Genomic DNA, 6,000 nt, shown 5'->3' on the forward strand with positions numbered 1-6,000 from the left:
CTGGGTCAAAAGTATACATACAGCAATGTTAAGATGATCAAGAGAAGAATATCGACCCTAGCTTCCCTGGCCTGCTGACATCAACTCCAAAACTGGACAGATCAGCTTTCAGGAAAAGAGCGCGGATGAGGGTATGTCTACAGAATATATTAATTGATGAAAATTGGGCTGTCTGCACTCTCAAAGTGCATGTTGTTGCCAAATGGATTTCATATGCTGTAAACCTAGTTCATAGTTGTTAGTTTCCTTTAATGCCAAACAAACACATACCAATCGTTGGTTAGAAGGCGATCGCCGAATTCGTCCTCGCTTTCTCCCGTGGCTGTCGTGTCGTTTTCGTCGGTTTCGCTTGCATACGGTTCAAACCGATATGGCTCAATAGCTTCAGTTTCTTCTTCAATTTCGTTTTCGCTGCCTGCCTCCACACTACAACCATCCGTTTCAATACATTCGTAATCTGTTGAATCGCTTAAGCCGCTGAAATCCGAGCCTGAATCCGAGCTAACGTCGCTATAGCTTGCTGTTCTTTCCGCCATTTTTGTTTGTGTTGGCTTCACTATGTGACGTCACAGGAAAATGGACGGGTGTTTATAACGATGGTTAAAATCAGGCACTTTGAAGCTTTTTTTAGGGATATCGCGTGATGGGTAAAATTTTGAAAAAAACTTCGAAAAATATAATAAGCCACTTGAAACTGATTTTTAATGGTTTTAACCCTTCTGAAATGTGTTCCCCTTTAACATAATGTCCTTTTTTGCTGCTTCAACACAGCTCAATCAACACAGAAAAAAGGTAAAGTGAAATAACAGACAGACAGGGCTTTGCTGTCCGTAACACACACACACACACCGCAAAATGAGCTAATGTTACGCTTAGAGCGAATTAGCCTTCACCTCAAGCCAGGACTGCGAGCGAAACGCCCGTACCGAAACGGTTCAATACAAATACACGTACTGTTACACCCCTAATAAATAACGACAAATAAAGGTAAAATACTTTTATTAATATAAATAGTACATTTTCAGAATGTGCTTGTTCTATTTTTAAACAAAGAAAACAATCTGAAGTTGTCTTTATTTTTACGTTATCGTGCCGTGATTTTACCAGTCCGGCCCACTTCGGAGTAGATTTTTCTCCATGTGGCCCCCCGATCTAAAATGTGTTTGACACCCCTGGTTTGAAGAAACGTTATCCTGTCCTAACCTTGCAAACAGTTGTTTGGCTTTTTTTTTTTAATTGTTTTTATTATTTACTGCTCCTGTAGAAAAAGACATAAATGAATGAGTAAAACTGTAATTAAATGGCACAACAGTGCGTAGGCCAAGACAGGAAGCACATGTTCATGAGTCAGAATGGCGCCCGTTAATAGAACCTATTTAAGTGGGAGGTTAGCATACCTGAGTTATATTGTAGGCAGCACACCATCCCTGTAATCGTTATTGTTTTAGGTATTAAGTAAAAGTTAGGTGGGATAACTAATTAAGATACAACATTTCCTAAACGTTTTGCTGCTGGGTTTTTAAAAAGATCATGTTCCTTTTAATCTTTGTTGAGGGTGGAGCAGCGTGAAGTGCTTGTAATGAAGACGGTCTACTCATTTTTGTTGTTTAAAATCTAGTAAGAGTTGCGGTTTGAATGGCTCGGCTTATGTAATATACTCGCGCTTTCCACTGGAAGGGAAGTCTTGATTGAAGTTTTGCGATAAACTCGGAGAGTACTGATCAGAGGTGGGTAGAGTAGCCAGAAATTGTACTCAAGTAAGAGTACTGTTACTTTAGAGATTTATTACTCAAGTAAAAGTAAGGAGTAGTCACCCAAATATTTACTTGAGTAAAAGTAAAAAGTATGTTGTGAAAAAACTACTCAAGTACTGAGTAAGTGATGAGTAACATACACACACATATCATATATATATATATATTTATATATATATATATATATTTATATATATATGTATGTATTTATATATATATATATATATATATATATATATATATATATATATATTTATATACACATAAATTGATATATACAGTATATCATTTATATTTATTTAGTTTGCCGTTTTTGTTTACATGTTAAAGGGGTTTTAATGAATATACATGCATGTTTAACATACGGATTCCTTTCTTTCATGAAGACAAGAATATAAGTTGGTGTGTTACCTGATTCTGATGACTTGCATTGATTGTAATCAGACAGTAGTGCTGGTAACGTCCACGTTTTCAAATGGAGGAGAAGAAAAGTTCCTCCTTTCTGTCTGAAAGTGGTTGGTTTTTGGCATTTTATTTGTCCAGCTTCCATATTCGTTTTCACACACTTTACAAGAAATACATTGGCGGCAAATTCCGTAGCTTGCTAGCTTGTTTGCGCTGGCTTTCGGAGACTCTTATTTTGTAAGTGCACGCGCGATGGAGCGGCACTTTTATTGTGAAGACAGGAACTGTGCAGTCAGTCTTTAGGCTTTTGACGGGATGTACGGTTGAAATAAAAACGTGTCTTTTTTCCTTCACACTTTTGATTGATTGATTGAAACTTTTATTATTAGATTGCACAGTACAGTACATATTCCGTACAATTGACCACTAAATGGTAACACCCGAATAAGTTTTTCAACTTGTTTAAGTCAGGTCATGTGACCACCTGGCTCTGTTTGATTGGTCCAACGTCACCAGCGACTGCATTTGATTGGTGGAACGGAGTCAAACGTCACTAGTGACTGCATTTTATTGGTGGAACGGAGTGAAACGTCACCAGTAACGCAGGCACTTTGAAGGTCTGTCTGACAGACCACAACAAACAAAGCGTGCATTAACAGATCGATAAAAATTAGTAGCGAGTAGCGAACTGAATGTAGATAAAAGTAGCGGAGTAAAAGTAGCGGAGTAAAAGTAGCGTTTCTTCTCTATAAATATACTCAAGTAAAAGTAAAAGTAAGTTGCATTAAAACTACTCTTAGAAGTACAATTTATCCCAAAAGTTACTCAAGTAGATGTAACGGAGTAAATGTAGCGCGTTACTACCCACCTCTGGTACTGATAGCAACCCAATCTAACCCCTCCACATCCCACCCCCCGGATTGTAAATAATGTAAATAATTCAATGTAAATACTCTGGTGATTAACTTGAGTGATGACTCTATTATGATGATAGTATATATTTGAGTGAGACGCTCCACTCGCCTCGCAAATCTGGGACACGTGAAAATCATGTTGGGCATGCTATATACATGTTAAATATGTCTTATACATGTTATATACGTGTTATATACATGTTATACATGTTATATATGTGTTATATATGTTATACACGTGTTATATATGTGTTATACACATGTTATATACATGTTATATATGTTATATAGAGGGGGATGGCAGGTCACCCACATCTGTGGTCCTCTCCAAGGTTTCTCATAGTCATTCTCATTGACATCCCACTGGGTTGTGAGTTTTTCCCTTGCCCTTATGTGGGATCTGAACCGAGGATGTCTTTGTGGCTTGTGCAGCCCTTTGAGACACTTGTGATTTAGGGCTATATAAGTAAACATTGATTGATTGATTGATTTGTACCATGAATTCAAGGTTCAAGGTTCAAGGTTCAACTTTATTGTCCCCGCGGGGAAATTTGTCTTGGGCACAGTGCATCATTGCTTTCTTAACATACTCAAAAACAACAGAACAAAAACACAAGCACAGACACAACCACAACCATACAACTAACATTTAAACATCAGAACATGGAGCTTGATAGACATAGGTGGCACTTTGATGTAGGCATAAAATCTACAGTATGGAGATAAAGATAAAGTACCAATGTGCATTGCACTAGAGCTCATGGATAAAGTGCTGTGTGCTAAAGTGCTTAGTTCTAAAGTGCTATGTGCTAAAGTGCTATGTGCTAAAAAAGTGCTAACCTATGTATTAAAATTCTATTGCACATTGTTGGTCAGCTTAATGGAGGCTGGAACAAATGATAATTTAAGGCGGTTAGATTTGCATAGTGGGACCCGGAGTCTTCTCCCTGATGGCAGGGTTCCATATTCAGGAAAGAGTGGGTGTTGTGAGTTGGAAATAATTTTCTTAGCTTTTTTCCTAACTGCCTGCTCATAGATGCTCTTTATAGGCTCATATTCTTTCCTCCCTACGATTTTCATTGCCGTTTTATGCATGCCGGCCAGTTTGCTTTTTAGCTTAACGGTTAGGTTGCCAAACCATGAGGTGATCCCGTATCTAATGATGCTCTCTACAATGGCACGGTAGAAAATCATCATGATATGGCTGCTTACGCCGTACAATCTTAATCTTCGCAAAAAATATAGCCTCTGTTGCAGTCTATTGCACAGTTTGTCAATATGTGTCTTCCAGCAGAGAAGATTATCAATATGAACCCCTAAATATTTATATGAGGATACCTGGGTGATTTCCTGATTTTTGATGACCACTGGCTCATGGTCAGTCACTTTCCTCGGATCCAAAACCATTTCCTGTGTCTTGGTCACATTTAAAATAAGATGGTTAGTGTCACACCACCTAATAAATAGGTCTATCTCGTCTTGGTACACAGAGGGGTCCGTATCCTTGTGTAGAAGGCTTAGGAGCACGGTATCGTCCGCAAATTTCACCATATAATTGTTAGGGTGCACAGTCCTACAATCATTGGTGTACAATGTAAATAGTGTTGGTGATACAACGCAACCCTGTGGGACGCCTGTGTTGCAGTGTTTGGTGTCTGACAGTGTTCTGTTGACCTTCACTTGCTGTGTTCTGTTTGTTAAAAAAGAGTGGAACCATTTGATCAAGGTGGAGTTTACACCCATGTCTTTGAGCTTCTCTAAGAGTATGTGAATTTGCACTGTATTAAAAGCTGAGCTGAAATCAACAAATAAAATTCTAGCATAAGCTTTTGTGTTTTCAAGGTGCTTGGAGATAAAATGCAAGGTGCAAAGGATTGCATCATCAGTACTGCATTCCTGCTTGTACGCAAACTGGTACACATCTAAATTTGGCTTGACATCCTTCATGAGCAGTGACACAACAAATTTTTCAAAACATTTCATAACAATCGATGTGAGAGCTACGGGACGAAAGTCGTTGTTTACTGTGACACCGGGCTTTTTAGGCACTGGAGTTATAATTGACTTCTTCCACAGAGCTGGAACAGTGTGAGTGTTAAGTGACTGTTGGAATATTGGACACCATGCTGTAGTTAGTTCCTCTGCACAGCTTTTGAGCAAAAAGGCTGGGAGGCCGTCAGGGCGAATTGATTAACGTAGACCCCGACTTAAACAAGTTGAAAAACTTATTGGGGTGTTACCATTTAGTGGTCAATTGTACGGAATATGTACTGTACTGTGCAATCTACTAATAAAAGTCTCAATCAATCAATACAAATGTTTGGTATGTTTTGACCGAATGGGAGTTCAAGGAAGAAATATTGGCTGAAAAACAGTACAATCGAATGTACACTGCAAAAAGTCAGTGTTCAAAAACAAGAAAAAAAAATACAAAAATGAGGGGTATTTTATTTTGAACTAAGCAAAATTATCTGCCAATAGAACAAGAAAATTTGGCTTGTCAAGACTTTCCAAAACAAGTCAAATTAGCTAACCTCAATGAACCCCAAAATACCTTAAAATAAGTATATTCTCACTAATAACAAGTGCACTTTTCTTGGTAGAAAAAAAAGAGACCTTTTTGCTCAATATGTTGAAAAATGTTCTTAAATGAAGTAAATGCTAGTGCCATTATCTTTACATAATGATATGCACTAGGCATTACATTTCTTGAAACCAGCAAACTTATACTAAAAACTAATTTATTTTTCTTAATGGAAAAGCAACAAGGCAACCGCTTGTTAGTCTCGGGGTCTACTAGCCGCTCAGGCAAATCATATGGTCTAAAAATGCATTTTTCCATCAATAACATGACATCATCGCGCCAAGTGCAATAAATATTCAAAACATTATTTCCTGGAAATTCCCAAATTTTGGGGGGAAATTCC

The 6,000-nt window shown here is 37.9% G+C and overlaps 1 protein-coding gene across 1 annotated transcript in view; it reads left to right on the top strand.

Moving 5' to 3' along the window:
- Window positions 1–6,000, top strand: part of crybg2 (crystallin beta-gamma domain containing 2) — a 173,124-nt gene that overhangs the window by 62,904 nt on the left and 104,220 nt on the right. The gene's annotated exons all lie outside the window — the stretch shown is intronic.

The sequence above is a fragment of the Nerophis lumbriciformis genome, linkage group LG21, assembly GCF_033978685.3.
Source record: "Nerophis lumbriciformis linkage group LG21, RoL_Nlum_v2.1, whole genome shotgun sequence".
NCBI lineage: Eukaryota > Metazoa > Chordata > Actinopteri > Syngnathiformes > Syngnathidae > Nerophis > Nerophis lumbriciformis.